We start from the raw sequence: 17,435 nt of genomic DNA on the forward strand, positions 1-17,435 counted from the left end.
TTAAGAAATAAAAACCTTGGGGTTTTTTTCAGTGGATTGAGAGCCAGACCTAGAGATGGGAGGTCCTAGGTTCAAATCTAACCTCAGACACTTCCTAGCTGGGTGACCCTGGGCAAGTCACTTAACCCCCACTGCCTAGCCCTTACCACTCTTCTGCCTTGCAACCAATACACAGTATTGATTCCAAGATGGAAAGTAAGGGTTTAAAAAAACAAGGAAAGAAATAAAAACCTTTGGTAGTAAAATGTTTGTGAACCCAAAGAATTTTTCTTTTCTTTTTTCTTTTTGCACAAAATTTATATAAGTATATTTAAAAGGGGAAATGCAGACAGTTAAATAGCTTATGGAAGTTATTATAACAACTACTATTTCAGAGCACACTAAATCTCTTCTGATTGTAAAAGCAAGACTTCATCTGGTAAATGGTAGTTATCAACTTCAAACCTTTTGGGAGTTTTTAAGATTTTATTTTAAAATTAAAATTTTATTTTTAAAAATATTTTTCCATGTTTACATGACTCATTTCCCCCCTTCTCCTTCCCAGAGTTGATAAGCAATTACACTGGGTTGTACAAATGCTATCACTTGATACCTATTTCCATGTTATTCACCACAAAATTTTTCTCGAGAAAATTAAGAAGCACCGAGCTAAAGTGAGGTAATCTGAGCTTAACAATTTCTTCTATGTGAGTGTCTGGTCCAAGTCCTCTTTATGAAAGGAGATCATGGAAATTTGCCTTTCTTTTTAAGGAATCGTGCCAGCAAAAATTCCTTTTTCTGTCCAGTTTCATTTTACAATGCCCTGCCTAGCAAATGGGTGTTTATGCATTTAAACGAAGTTTTTATGACTTGCCATCATTTTACAGTGTATCTGAAGACCCCAGCTGGCCAGTAAGATTTGTCACTTTGCAAAGCCAGGTACCAGAAAGTCATGTGACACTAGGCTTTTGAGATGAATTCAAAAATCCGATTTGCATGCAAGATCAGGTTCTCTAGATGCTCTCTAAAACTACAATTGCTTTGCATCTTATTTTAGCAGAGACAGTGCAGCTTAAAGGTTGAAGGACCTGCCTTCCAATCTAGAAGGCTTGGTTTCATGTCCACACATGCCATTTGTGTGACCGGGAGCAAGTCAGGCAACCTGTGCCCCAACCAACTCCCAAGTTACAGAGATGCTGACTTGCATCATCAAAGGATGTACGCTATGGGTACCCTACTAAGATGAAATCAGAGCCTAAACTCCCTAACCCACGGAAAAAGATAATTGGTTTAACTTCCTGAGATGCCAGTGTTGACCACTTACTTACAGCCTTCCTGTTTGTTACTGGGTTCCCATTTGGGAATTCTTTTGTGAAACAGCTCTGTGGCTCAGGGTCCTAAACACATTCACACTTGTGAGGTAAGTGGGTCGTAATTCATATTAACTTCATTTTGGAGATGAAATACAATTCCTCTAAGTTACTGTTTCTAGGACTGAAAGGGAGACCCTATCTAGTCTGCTCCCTCTCCTTTTATAAGTTGGGAAACTGAGGTCTAAAGAGGTTAAAGTGAGTGACTTGCCCAGCATTTCAGGAGGGATACCAGTAACTAGCTCTGCCTGCATTAAAACTCAGCTCCTAAAGGCAGCTGGGTGGCTCAGTAAACTGAGAACCAGACCTGGAGACGGGAGGTCCTGGGTTCAAATATAGACTCAAGATACTTTCTAGCTCTTTTTAAAAAAGATAAAAGAAGAAAGGGAAGGGATGTACCCCCGAGGGGAGGCTTGGGCTTTCGGTATGGAGAAAGAGGAAAGAGGAGAACCCCCTTTCCACAAAGCAGGGTTCAGGGGGAGACAGCACATATAAAGGTTTGCTCAGAGAGAGAGAAGAGGGGGTTTGAAGATTTCCCCCCTTCTGCCTTCCCTCCTTAGCTAAAGCTGCTCTCCCCAATTCACTCTTGTTCCCCTTGACTTCCCTCCACTATTCGAGTCCGAAAGGTCTCCCCTTGATCCGTTCACTCACACTCAGCTTGGGGAATAGATAACTATAATGTTAACTCAATCAGATAATACAAATGGAATAACGGGCAGGGAAGAATGGGAAAAGGAAAGTGGGAAAAGGGGGTCCCTGTCTCTAAACCCTTTTCCTCCCTCCTTGAGTTTTGGGGGGAACTCTGGCCTTGGCAGCCTGAGCCCCCTGAGAGAAAGTCAGGTGGACTCATCCCTGGGCAACAGGAGCTTCTCTTCAGAAAGTCCCTTCAAGACCCTGGGCAAGTCACTTAACCCCCCATTGCCTAGCCCTTACCACTCTTCTGCCTTTTGTATTGGCTCCAAGACGGAAGGTAAGGGTTTAAAAAAAAAAAAGAAAGTCCCTTCAATTGGGAAGTGTTGGGGGTGGGGAAGATTTCCAGTCACCAGCAGGAAAAATGGGTAACCCTCAGGAGAACGTCTTTATCTGCTTTCTCTTTGATGTCTCAAGAGGAGAGACCTTCACTGCTCTCCCAGCCAGAGTCTCCCCTCAGGAAATTCACCCCTGGGGCCCCTCCCCCATCGAGGAGATCAGTTTCACACACTCTTCAGTCTGGCACTTGTTCTCTAGTGCCAGCCTCTGTCACAGAGCTGTGTGACCCTGGCAAATCGCTTACCTCCAAATGCCTAGCCCTTACTGTTCTGTCTTGGAACGGATACTTAGTATTGATTCTAAGAAGGAAGCTAAGCGTTTAAAATAATAAAAATTTTGAAAAACTTAGTGTCTAGCCTCTATACTTTCTTATGGAACACCAAGCCACATTGTTTCAGCTCTCCACGATGGGTTCTAGCAAAAGAGTAAACACTGCAATAGTAGCACCTCTCTCAGTGGGTCACGTACAATCAGCACAACCTACATCAAATTGGGAAAGTAGGGGCAGAGGTGGGGAGGAAAAGGGTGCAATGGATCAACAGTGTGCCATAGCGTCTGGGACACAGAAATGGTGGTCCCATTGTCTCTGCCTTCTAGCATTTGGTGTTTAATTTGCTATGCCGTATACTGGCTAATAGCTAGTATTTCTAGGCACTTGAATGTTTTCAAAGGGCTTTGCATAGGTGATCTCTTAGCCTTTATGACAACTCTGTGACATGGGTTTTACTGTATCCCCATTTTTTAGATGTGGAAACCTAGGCAGATGGAGGTTAAGTGACTCGTCCAGGGTCACACAGCTAGTAAATGTCTGAGATGCATTCAAATTCAGATCTTCCTGCCTGTACACTACTTGATAAACTGGATACTATCCAGAGTGGGGACCAGGGATGGCCAGAGGCTTTGAGATCATGCCACATGAGAATCCACTGAAGGAACTGGTGGGGTTAGAGAAGAGGAAGGAAAAAATGGACAGGAGAAGAAGAAGAGCAATCTTCCAGTATCAGAGCGACTCACAGAAAAAGGATTCGATTTGTTCTGTGTGGTCCCAAAGGGTCCAACCATGAGTTCTAGAGGAGCAGGTATAATACGGCTTGGTGTAAGGGAAAAGCTTCCAAACAGCTAGAGCTGCCGTAGGAGGTAGTCGATTTTCCCACATTGGAGGGCGTCAGGTGGCCTCTGGGTTACAACTCATTGGGTAAGTTGTAGAGAGGATTCTTGGTTGGTACACATTGCACACCAGGTCCCTGAGATCCCAACTGTGGGTGACTGCACATGCACACTCACATACAGACACCCCAATACTGACCTCAAAGTTCATGAGTTTTTCCTTTTTCTAGGTAGTATTTTGTCATATTTTTATTTACTTCTCAGTAGCCTATAAGATAATATAAACAAACTATTAAATAAAGCACTTATAGCACTAGATGTTAGTTATTACTAATATTCTATTTCTGATATTAGATATTAGATATGTAATATAATATATGGTATATGATATCATATTATTATATAAGCTCTTTAAGGGCAGGGAGGAGCTTTATTTTGGCCTTTGTATCCTCAGGGTTGCCTAGTGGTGCCTTGCACCCAGAGGTGCCTAATAAATATCATTAAACTGAACTCCATATTTCCGTGGGATAATAGTTCCCTATTATATATTCTGAAGCGTGGAGAGGGTAGAACATAAGAGTACTGTTAGATTAAGGTTAGTTCATGAGATTTGCATTCATAAGCACACCTTCAAGTTTCCTTTATTTCCCCTGTGCTGACTTTTCTCTTTTTTTCTTGAAATAATGGAACAAAACAAAAGACAAACCTTAAAATATATCTTTGCCTGCAAGATATAAATATGTGAGAAACTCTTAGCAGGTAGTGTGTGTGCATGCACGTATATATGTGTTTGTGTGTATGTGTGTATGTGCGTGGGGGGGGGATTGTGGGGTGGAAGTATTGCTGTTAAGGTTGTTGACAGCCTCAGCTTTACCAAGTCATCTTGGCTTCTCCCTCGATGGCAGCCGAACCCACCCCAAAGCTCCTCAGTCTGGCGCTGGGCTGTCCTGTCGTGCAGATGTTTCTTCTCAGTCTTGTTCTCTTGGCCTCATGACAACAAAAGCGTGGCACTGCCTCTGGAGGAAGAGAACTTTTCACAGCCCCCAAAAGTACCAGGAACTGCCAGGATAGGATGAAAGGCTCTAAGAGAATCCAGAGGATACATGTGGGGTTTCTGGCATAAAGAGAAGGAAAGCCAATAGCCTGGTTTTCTTCCAGTGATGAAATTATCTCTCCTCCTTCAAACTCTGGCTGTTTAAGGATTTGGGGGGAGGGGGAAGGTGGTAGATGTGTGGAGAGGGCCCCTACTTATGGAGGTGCCACAGCTCACAGTCTAGCCTTTACCTGACCAAGCATCCCCTCTACCACATCCCCAAGTGGCCATCCAGTCGTCACTTGAGACCCTCCAGGGAGAGGAAATTCATTACCTCCTAAGGCAGCTCATTTGATCTGGGAGATCTCGAAGTATTACAGATTTGTTCTTTATTCCAGCACTAAAAAAGACCATGTGGCCCATGTGGAGAACTGGCCTCAGTGCTGGGAAGACTTAGGTCAAGTCCTGCCTCTGACCTGGATCACTTCCTTTGTGCCCTAGGCAGCTCTTTAAGACTCTAAGTTGCAGAGATGGTCCTGACCTGCATTGATAGAGGGAGACCCCCTCACCTAGGAGTTCCCTATTCCAAGGGAGATAAATGGGTCAAAATAATTTATACTAATGTCATTTCAGAGATGAAATATGGTTCCTCCAAGTTTCTGGTTCTAGAGCTGAAAAGGAGACGTCATTATGACCCACTGACCTCTCTAGACCTATTCCTACCTAGCTTAAAACTCTCTCTATAACCCCCCCCCCCAATTGCTTCTAGTTGCACCCTTTGGGACTGCATAGAATCAGACTAACACTTCTACATTTTAGCCCTTCTGATACTGGTAGGCAGCTCACGTACTTCATCCTGCCATTTTTTCTCTCTTTTGGGCTAACCATTCCCAGTTTCTGAAATGGATTCTCATTTGTATGACATGATCTTAAGTCCTCTTGCCATCTAATGCGTCCTCCTTCCAAAAGCTTTCCCACTTGATTCATATCTTTCCTAAAAAATATGGTATCCAAAACTGAGGTTATCTGACCACGACAGGGTTCATACAACCTCAGAGATCATCCAGCAAAATTCACAAATGAAACATTAACACATTCTTTCATTTGACAAACATGAAGCAACTATTGTATTGTTTAGATTATTTCCACAAGAATGGGGAAACATAGATTAAACATGGCCTTGCCCTCATGGAACTTAGCAGTCAAGACCAGGGACCCCTGGGCTAGTAGATTTCAACACAGATAACTTTAGTTCCCAGTAATGGGGAACTAAATGCCAAACAAAATATGAGAATTGGTCGTTGTTGATGGAAAGGACCTCTGAAGGCTTCTTGGAGAAGTCTGTGTTTGAGTTGGGTTTTAGAAGGGAGATGAGACTTACCAGCTATGGGACTCATTGTGAATCATTGGGTTTCTCAGTGCCCCAAGAGCAGATCTCTGAGACTATAAATTACAGAGCTGATCCCTATCTGCATCGGTGGAGAGAATTTCCTTCTCCAGAGTTCCCTCTATCAATAAAATCTCAGGTCTAGGCCAAAACAAGGTGTGGTCAGGCATTCAACATACAAAGAAGAGGAGGAAGGAGAATGAGCACTCCCTTCATCAAGAACATTTTGAGCCAAGGTAATGAGGCAGAAGAATGTATGACACATTTGAAGGTAACATTAGTTCCATTTGGCTAAAATGCAAAGTGGACTAAAGGCTGGAAAAGTAGAAGGAAACCAGATTAGGGAGGACCTTGAATGCCAAAATGTTTCTCAATGTCCTTTACAAAATATTCCATTATTAAAGTGACCAGGAGCGAGAAATATAGATTGCGAGTCCACGATAGCAAATGAGTGGTTGGTGAGATCAACAGAATATGGTCTGCAGCCTCTTTGCTTCTCCTCTTCCCTGGAGAACTTGCCGGTCCCTTTCACCCATCTGATCACACTTCTTCCCATTTTCCCCTTTGACCAATGGAGAAGGATGAGAAGTCGGGAGAAAAGAGAGAAGCCAATTTCCAGGTGCAAGTCATATTGCTGCTTGACATCTACCTGTGTTTCTAAGTTATTGATACTGTTCTCCAAATACATGGCTATCAACAATGATTTCTATTCAAGTCTATAAATGTGTGGTTTGAGATTGAAAGGGGACATCAGCCCAAAGGAGGACAGCCCAGTTCAGACCGGGGTAGAATTGAGTCGCTCACAGATTGTTTACATTCTTGGTCATGTCTGAGCATAATCGTACCCACTAGACAACTTACTTCAGAAAACAAGCCTACAGGGGCAAGTGGGGATAATTCAAGTGTCCCCTTTGGCATGGCTACTGCCTTAGCTGGTACTAAATGATTCTTGTAGTTGAGTAGTGCCTGTTCCTCACCGGGAACATACATTAATTTATTTAGCTGTGTCACAATTGTTGACCTCTTGATTGCTTCAAGTCTTCTGCTATTCATTACAAATTAAGTTGCTATGAATGTTTTGGTATTAATAGATTTTCAGAAAGACTCCATTTTCTGAGTTCAAATCCAACCTCAGGTTCTTACTAACAGTGTGGACAGGTTACTTTAACCCTGTTTGCCTCAGTTTCCTCATTTGTAGAAGGAATTGGAGAAGGAAGTGGCAAACTACTTCAGAATCCCCAAAAGGGAATCAGGAAGAGCCAGACATGACTGAAAAAAATGACTAAACAACCACAGCAGTGTATTAAGTAAGAGATGTCCCCCATCCCTAAGTCACTAGGATCTATTCAGTTTGCTATCCTACTCAAAGATAATTATATATTAAAGATTAGGGAAAATTTTAGATATAAAATATTGTTATATTTATTATATAATTATACTATAAATTATATAATTATATTATATGAAATTATAAAAATATATAAAATATTTAAAAGTTATATATAAAATTATATATAAAAGATCAGGGAAAAATGCATACCAAGAAATGACTTCTAAGTAAGCTGAATGAGAAAATTATTCCAAGTTGCAATATTATGATGCTTGTGTATCTGAGAGTATATATGTGTTTGTTAGAGTCTGAGGCCAGATTTGAACCCATGTTCTCCTATCTCCAGGCCTGTGCCACCTAGCTGCCCTATGTATTCTTCCATCGTCACCTCCTCCAGGAAGTCCTCCTCTCTTTCCTCTCCCGCCATCTGGGAGCAGTTTCTCTCTGTATTCTATAACATGCTCTTATCACACATTCACACTTTTTTGGGATACGGTTTAACTTTATTTTTACTCATTTAAAGCAAAAATTTGCCCCCAAATCCCAACTTTTTAGCTTTTCTGTTTCTAATAGATATTTGAATACAAAATATTTAATTAACACAAATGATACAGATGTAAAGATTATTTAAGCATAACAACTTTTGTATAAAGTCAAGTTTAACTCTAAGCTCTGGGAGGGCAGGGACCATGGATAATCCTTTTGGTCCTTTTTGGTACTCTGTGTATTTGGTGTTCAATCAACATTTATTGAATAGGGGCAGCTAGGTGACTCAGTGGATAGAATAGCCAAGCCTAGAGATGGGAAGTCCTGGGTGCAAATATGGTGGTAGATACTTCTCAGCTGTGTGACCCCAAGAAAATCATTTAATCTCCATTGCCTAGTCCTTACCACTCTTCTGTCTTGGAGATGATACATAATATTGATTCTGTAAAAATTTAAAATTATATCTCAAATAATAAAAATATTATAGTTTTGGAGGTTTATTAAAAATCGTTAGAAATCAAGGAATAAAGAGGATACAAAATAAAAACCACGGGCCCATGGATGATTAGCCATTTTCAAAATTTCCCCACCTTACCATCATCACTGCTGATGCTACATCATGCCAAAAAGAGAGGAGGAGCCTCAATGCCCACTCCCTTGATTCTCTGTCTATAGGAAGTACGTAATGATAGGAAGTCAGTGGGCTCTCAGGATATGTAGTTCTTTTTTTTAGGGTAACATTTTCAATTATACATTCTAAGATAGAAGGCAAGGATCTAAAAAATATTTGTTCATTGGATGAAAGAATGAATGAATGAATGAATAAGAGAATCACCATTTGGTAGAGCCAGAAGGGACCTTAGAGGACACCTGGCCCTGCAACTCTTATTTATTTTTTGCTTTTCTTCATATCCCCAGGACTCCACATGATTCGAGATAGTAAGTTCTTAATCAATGCTTGTTGACTGATCTCACAGATGAGGAAAGCAAAGTAGAAGGGTGGCTCAACCAAAGCCACCCAGCTAGTAAGTGGCAATGGTGGAATTTAATCCAGGGTCCCCCAATGCCACATCCATAGGTCTTGGCATTGAAGAACACCATGAAGTCAATTCTTCCATCCCTCCTTCCTCTTGATTTCTGGATGAGTCTCAAATGAAATACAGGGGACAGGAATGGGAATATGGAAATTCCTCAGAGGAAATAGGCTGGCATATCTCATTTTTCCAGAAACTCAAGCTTCCCTGGGCCTCAGAAGTTAGGGCTGTCCCTGCAGCCAAAACTGGAAAAATCAAACCATCCTTTCTGCAGTATTTATTCAACCTACCCATAATAGCAATGGAGCTCACAGTCTGGGTACTATTTGACCACTATAGAATTTGGCTGGGACGGAAGGAAAAGGCAGAGGAGGGGGAAAATATCTCTTGCCATGTGTGTGTATCCAGAATTCCAGGAAATGACACATAAACTAGGTTATGCAATCTCCCTGACCCCAGGCAGTCAGGGCCAAATAACAAAGAACTCTTCCCATCTGGAGGCCACAAGCCCGGTATTTTAATAGTCATAGGATCCTAGATCTAGAACTAAAAGAGACCCATCTTTTTACAGATGAGGAAACTGAGAACTGGGGAAGGGAAGTGACTCATTTAAGGTCTCACAACTAGTTAGTGTTAGCCAGGACTTGAATCCATGTGGTCTGACCCAGGTCTAACATTATCCATTATACCCGCATACATACATAGACTTCCTTGTTGTTTAATCATTTTTCAGTCAAGTTCAATTCTCCATGATCCCATCTGGGGTTTGCTTGGCAAAGATACTAGCATAGTTTTTTGCCATTTCCTTCTCCAGCTCATTTTACAGATGAGGAAATTGAGGCAAACAGGGTTGAGACTTTCCCTGGGTCACATAGCTAGGAAGTGTCTAAGGTTAGATTTGAACTCAGAAAGATGAGTATTGACTCCAGGCCTGTTATTCTATTTATTGTACAGCCTTGCTGTCTCATAGGCTTCCAATGCATGACCAAATAGAGGAATTGGATGAGACAAGTACTTGACTAGGGAGTGTTCAGAAATTATCAATATATAATTATTATATATCATTTAATATATACAGATCATTAGATTAATGGAATATTTCACTTATGGCTCCTGGTAGCAGAGATCAGTGGAGAGGTCAACCCTGAAATACAAAACCTGTGTGACCACTAAGACAGACCCTATTTGCTTCAGGCATACTTTCTCCTTCAAGAGCTCCCTGCCTTTGAAGGGTAAATTCGGGCTGGGGAAGGACAACAGCTCAGAGGGAAACAATTCCTGAGCTTTATTTAGAGTTTTTAGTCCAAGCATAGAAATGCTATGCAACCAAGACACCAAATCCCAGAATCCCAGATTTTGACACTCAACCAAGTTCTCTCTCTCTCTCTCTCTCTCTCTCTCTCTCTCTCTCTCTCTCTCTCTCTCTCTCTGTCTCTCTCTCTCTCTCTCTCCTTCTCCTACTCTCTCTCTGTCTGTCTCTCTCTCCCTTCCTCCTTCCCTCTCTCTATCTCTCTGTCTCTGTCTCTCTGTCTCTGTCTCTCTCTGTCTCTGTCTCTGTCTCTCTCTGTCTCTGTCTCTCCCTTCCTCTGTCTCTCTCTCTCTGCTCTGGTTTGACTTTCTGGACTTAGCCACCAGCTGCCTTTTCACCTTGCAAGTTCCCTCTGGCCTTCTCATATTCCTTTGCCTCTGTGACTCCCTTCTCCCATTGGTGAGTCCCTCCAGGAACTCTAGGAACCTCCATTTTGAGGAAAGACCCAGGTCCACTGTCTTTCATTCCTCTCCCAGTTCTGGCTCTGACTGGTCTTTGCTACCATTCCTCTGCCCAAGTAACTCTTCTCTTCCCCTGCCTCCCCTCCTCAGACCCCTCAGCTTTTCTGCTTCACTTCAAGTGTTATCTTTCCTCATTATAATGCAAGGGCCGGGAGGGCAAGGACCACTAGTCTTTTGGCTCATAAGTAACAAGACATGTAGCTAGTGAGGAATAAATGCTTGATGATTTGTTGACCCAGTTGCTGGGTAGTGCCACAGAAAGAGCAATGGACTTGGAGTAAGAGGGTCAGGACCCAAATTTTAGCTTTGCTCCCACCATCTAGGTGACCTCTGGGCTTCACTTTCCTCACCTATAAAATGGGAACTAGAGGGGAAATGAGCCTAGATGACCTCTCTGAGGTTCCTTCTAGCTAGGAAGTGTCTAAGGTCAGATTTGCTAGGTTCTGATTTACACTTGGTCTGACTGAGGCAAATGGTTGGAGGCTCTGTGGAATAATGGGCTTAGTCAGTGGCCAAAGCAATCCTTCCTGTCTTACTTTCTGCTCTGGGTAAGAGGGAAGATAAAGTACATCAACAGTTAAATGCTGAAATGCTGAAGCTCCTGGTTTCCTGAAAACTAAGCAGTAAGTCTTAGAGATCGAATCCAGCTGTGGAGATTGTCTTCCAGCTCAAGTGATGCTAGATGACATCCCCATTTGGCAGTGGAACAGCTTCAAGAGCCTTCTCTCCACTCAAGAATTCATTCAGGAAAGGATGGGGAGTTCTTTCGATTGGAAACATCCTGCAAATTTGACAGCTGGCAAGAGTAGGAAAGGAAAGGAAACAAGCATTTATTAGATGCCTACTATGTGCCAGGCTCTGTGCTAAGACTACAAATATTATCTGACCCTGGGCAAGTCACTGAATCCTGTTTGCCTAGTCCTTGCCCTTCTGTCTTGGAATTGTTGCTGAGGAAGAAAGTAAGGGTGTATGTGTGTGTATGCATGCATGCATGTGTGTAGGCATGTATGTGTATGCATACATGCAGATAGGTATATTGTAAAAATGGAGACTTGAACCCCGGACTTCAATCCCCAGAAGTCCTTGCTCTAGTTCCCAGGGTGCCCTCTAATCTCACTGAGATCCTCACCTGGATGAGATCAAAATTTCTATTTAACTGGCTGTAAAAGCCTACTGAACTCTTCCTACTTCCACTTCCAAGCAGGCACATCTCTCATGATGTAAATGAAATTGAATGGGCCTCTCGGCCCTCCTGGGCACGTGCTTTCTTACTTGTATTTTCTTAAATTTTTAATCTTTAATAAACCTCTAAAAATATAATACTTCTAGCAGAGAAACTAATTTTTAACTGCCACAATATAATCTCATTATACAGTCTAACAGATTTGTATGTAATCTCATGTATTATGATATATTCACATATGTATATATAACCCCATAAAATATATGTATGTATATAATTAAATTATATGTCTATATAATCTCACATTACAACACACATATATAATTTCATTTATAACATATAACATACATGTAATCTCACTTGATCCCCAAAACAATCCCCTCAAACCCAACAAGTATGTGCTATTATTTTCCCATTTTACAATTGAGGAAACTGAGGCAGATAGAATTAAAGTGACTTGCCCAAGATAACACAGCTAGTAATTGTTGTCTGAGGAAAAGCGGGACAAGGAAAAAATACTTTGTATAGATCTGTAATACTTTGGGATAAGAAGTAAAGTGAATAGTTAAGGCAGACATGAAGTGAGCAATTTCACTATAAAGTACAAATTGAAGGACCCTGAAAGGCTCCAGCTGTGCCTAGAATTACTCTCTCTTCCTATCAGTCCTGAAATCTCTATCTACCAGTCAGTCCAGAAGCATTTACTAAATAGCTATTTTTGTTGAGATACAAAGACAAAGGTGAAGTCATTCCCTGTCCTTGAGAAGTTCAGAGTTTAGCTGGAGAGACCACATGTACAAAATGGACAGAAGAGAGTGTGGAGAGGAAGACACAAGCCACAGCTGATCAGGAAGGGCTTCATGGAGAAAGTGATGCTTGAGCAGAGTCTTGAAGCAAAGGAGAATTCTAAGATGCAAAACTAAGAAAGGAGCACATTCAAGGAATGGAGGGATCCCCAATGCAAAGACTCAAGAGATGAAGTGCTCTGAATGAGGGATGGTTAGGTGAATGGAGTGCATGCAAAAGAGAGCAATGAGGCAGGAAAGGTGGGCTGGAGCCAGGTTGGTAAGGCTTTAAAGGTTAAAAAGAGGAGTTTGTATTTGATCCTAGAGGTAACAGGGGAGTGACCTGCACTTTAGGAAAAGTGCTTTGGTAGGTATGTGGAGGATTGACTGGAGAGAAGAGGCATGAGGCAGGGAGGCCAGTGAAGAGGCTATTGCAATGGTCCAAGAGAAGCATGAAGAAAAAATTGGAAAATGAGGGGATGCCCTTCGATTGGGGAATGACTGAACAAATTGTGGTTTATGTTGGTGATGGAATACTACTGTGCTCAAAGGAATAATGAACTGGAGGAATTCCATGGGGACTGGAACAACCTCCAGGAATTGATGCAGAGCGAAAGGAACAGAACCAGGAGAACATTGTACACAGAGACTGATACACTGTGGCACAATCAAATGTAATGGATTTCTCTACTAGCAGCAATGCAATGACCCAGGACAATTCTTTTTTTTTTTAATTTTACTTAATTAGATGATTTAGAATATTTTTCCATGGTTACAAGACTCATGTTTTTCCCCTTCCCTTCCCCACTTCCTTGAGTATCTGACGTGCAATTCCACTGGGTTTTACATGTGTCTTTGATCAAGACCTACTTCCATATTATTAATATTTGCACTAGGGTGATCCTTTAGAGTCTACATCCCCAATCATATCCCCTCGACCCATGTGATCAGGCAGTTGTTTTTCTTCTGTGTTTCTGCTCCCGCAGTTCTTCCTCTGGATGTGGATAGTGTTCTTTCTCGTAGATCCCTCTGGGTTGTTCAGGATCAGTGCATTAGCTACAAGAGGGGGTGGAGGGAGAGGAGGGAAGGAACACGATTCTTGTAACCAGGGGAAAATGTTCTAAATTGACTAATTAAATAAAATTTAAAAATAAAATTTTAATAAATTTTTAAAAAAGAGAAGCATGAAGAGAGACTGAACTGTAAAAGGGTGGAAGCTTCTGTGAATATGAGTCAGTCCTCACTAAGGCAGGTGAGTCAACAAAGGCGGTGGCATTGTCTCTAGAAGATGACTGCTAAAGGGTGTGAGATGCCTTTATTTACTGTTAAACTTCAGTAACAGGTTGTAGGTAAGAATCTGTGAATTATATCTACTTGCAAACTTCCTGAACTTGACATCCACAGCACCGTGTGTGCTTATTTATGACAGTTATACTAGCTTCAGATCTGTGATATGAGCAGTCTTTCTGTACTTCTTCCAAAAATTAATGAGGAATGTATCAAATTGTTCTTAGATGTTAACTTTACTGCTTTAACTTGGGTATCATTTTTTAATGTAGATTAGATAAGAGCAAGGGCAAGTAGGTGATGCAGTGGATAGAGTACTGTGCCTGGAGTTGGGAAGACTCGTCTTCCCAAGTTCAAATCTGGCCTCAGACGGTTACTAGCTTGGTGACCCTGGGCAAGTCATTTAACCCTGTTTGCCTCAATTCTTCATTTGTAAAATGAGGAAGAGAAGGAAATAGCAAAACACTCCAGTATCTTAGCCAAGAAAACCCCAAATGGAGTCACAAAGAGTCAGATGTGTGAATAAACAAATTCTAGGTTTTTTTGAACCTTTACTTTCTGTCTTAGAATCAATACTGTGTATTGGTTCCAAGGCAGAAGAGTGGTAAGGGCTAGGCAATGGGGGTCAAGTGACTTGCCCAGGGTCACCCAGCTGGGAAGTATCTGAGGTCAGATTTGGACCCAGTATTTTCTATCTCTAAGTCTGACTTTCAATGCACTGAGCCATCTAGCTGCCCCTGAACAAATACTATATTTTGCAATTTGGATAGAATTCTAGTTTTATTGGTTTGTTTATGTATTTTTAAAAACCACATACTTCAATGGAATAGGCTGATGATACTCTTTCCAGTAGTATTGATTGACAACCATCCATCTGTTGTTTTGTGCAATGATTAAACATGTCCTTCAGTCAGTTTTTGAAAGAGGATCTATCCAAGGAACTGGGGACCTTCCTCTGGGTCTTTTTTTATCATCACAGATGTCAATAAAACACTCAGGCTATCCGTTCCATCCTTCGCTCTTGCTACATGACTTGTCCACCACTCTTTTTTAATCATTCATGTCCTTGATCATCCCTTTTGTATCATTCCTTACAACCCAGTTTTGGTAATATACTACAGTGACTCCAGAATCAAAGAGCACTGGACTTGGAGGAGAAGACCCAACTTTAGATGCTAATTGACTGTGTGGCCATGGGCAAGGCACATGACCTTTTCTGCATTTTCTTCTGCAACATGACTAATTGGAAATGTTTTGCATGACCACACATTTATGATCTATATTAAAAAGTGCTTGCCTTCTCAAGGAGGGGAAGGGGAGGGAAAAAGAAAAATAAGGAACTCAAATTTTAAAATAGATATTAATGTTAATAATTTTATATTATATATTAATATATAATATAATATATATTAAAATTTTTGTTTACATGTAATTAAGAAAAAATTAAATGTAAGAAAAAAGACACATTACCTGTCTCAGCCCCTTTTCTTCCTCTATAAAATGGACCCACAGCTCACAGGGTTATTGTGAGCATCAAACAAGAAAACATTCTAAAGGGTTATATAAATTCTAGCTTTTATTCCTGAGACTGGGTCATTCCATAGTTGGCAGCTATCAAGGATCACTGAGAGACCCTTGGTGTTGCTTTAGTGGCAGAGAGAATGACCGACCAAAAATGGTAATTTTTGAAGAAAAGGCAAACTGTGCCAGATGGGTTATGACTAGTGGAACGAAAGTCTGTCTTGGCTCAGAGAACATTTATCCTTCCCCATCACAGAATTTGGAGCTGGAAGGGACCTCTCAGAGTTCATCTAGTTCAACTCCCTCATTTGACAGCAAAGGAAAGAGAGGCCAAGAGAAGGGAAATGGTTCTTTCAGGGTTGTGTAGCCTGTTAAGCAGGTCCTCTGATTCCTGAGTCAGTATACTCCCACTGTACTGCGATGACAAACAAACTAGGCAGTTGAGCTAAAAGTTACAAAAGCTACTAACTCTGCAAGAACTGTGAAGTCATTGTACATAACTGGGCAGAGGGAGAGTCCTCTGGCCTGGTTCTATCAGTTACAGCCAGAGGAATTTATCATATTAGCTAACTGTCCTTTGGGAAGGCACAGTCTTCTTGACTCCAAGCAGATGAGATAAAGTTCATTTCCACAGGGGAGGGCTTAGCAGGGAGTAGGGGTGAACCTCGACAATGGGGCCAAAGCCACGCAGAGGCTTCCTGATCCTCACAGTTCTGCCCAGGTTCTTCCATTCCTTTATATGCCAAAGCTTAGAGAGCTCTGACCAGGAAGGCGCTCTAGAACAGAAGAATTTCTCCTTGGCCCCTGGAGCTATTGGAATTGATTTATTAGTTAGGATTTTTTTTTCATCTCCTTCTGTCATGGAAACACAAGGAGACCAAAGGGTAGAGTGTCTGGTCCAATAGTGAATTTCTTCTTCAGCCCAAAGGACGTGCCTCAGGAACATACTGTAATCCCATGCAATTGAGCATAAACTTCATCACCATTTTTTTTTTCTGTGGTAGGCCTTAATCAGATCTCTTTTTGAGGAGATTCCTATCACAGAGGATGATTGGATAGACCTTGGAACCAGTCCCCTTCATGAGACCATAATTTGTTTCCATTAAACTTTGAGCGTTCCCATCCAAAGATGCAATTTAGGTTCAATGTTAAGAAAAAGACTTCTTGACAGTTAGAGCTGCCCCAAAGTGAGATGGACTGCCTCAAAAAGTGATGGGTCCCTCCCTTACTGGAGGTCTTCAAGGAAAGGCGGGATTACCACTCGTCAGGTATGTTAGAATGGAAATTCCTTTCATGTGTGGACTGGACTGGTTGGTCATTGAGATCCTGTCCAGTTCTCAAATTCTGTGGTAACTTTGTAGGGCAAAAAACCCTCACCCCACCTTTTTAACTAGCCATTAGGATAAAGAACAATGAACAAATCACCGAAAACAAATTACGGTATTGTAAAAATTATGATAAGCTCAATAACTGACAAGAAAAACAATTAAATAAATATATCCGGTGGCCCAATATCTCAAGGTCTGCTGTTACATGGACCATATTTGATCTTAGGGGACTTATCACAAATCATATCTCTTTGGCTCATGCCCTCATCCAATGTTTCTCCCTTGGCAACCTCGGAATTTGGCCCATGCCAGGCTCTCTAGGGATAGAGTAAAAAGGGCCTTTGGATCCGATCAATTATAGTTTAACTTATAGGATGCTCTTTGTGCAAACAAACTCCCCAAAGCCTTCATAGTAGCCATAAATAATCATTATTATTTCCCTTCCTTCAGTGCTATAGAATCTGTGATGAGGCTCCCCTTACATCCCATTCTCCCAAGAGACCTATATTCACAGATCGATAACATGAGCCTATAATCTGAACTTTCTCAAGAGGGGAATGAGTTTGTGGTGAACTGGAAGTCAATCGGTCAATCAAACATTTGTGGAGCCAGGCACTGTGCTAAACACTGGATCCAAATAAAAATAAACGCCTCAAAAACAAGTCCCTGCCCTCAAGGAGCTCACAGTCTAAGGGAGACAATATATAAGAACAAGTCATATACAGGATGAACAGGAAATAATTAACAGAGGGAGGCACTAGAATTAAGAGGGGCTGGGAAAGGACTTCCTGCAAAAGATGGGATTT

Source organism: Monodelphis domestica, chromosome 5 (assembly GCF_027887165.1).
Source record: "Monodelphis domestica isolate mMonDom1 chromosome 5, mMonDom1.pri, whole genome shotgun sequence".
Classification (NCBI taxonomy): Eukaryota; Metazoa; Chordata; class Mammalia; order Didelphimorphia; family Didelphidae; genus Monodelphis; species Monodelphis domestica.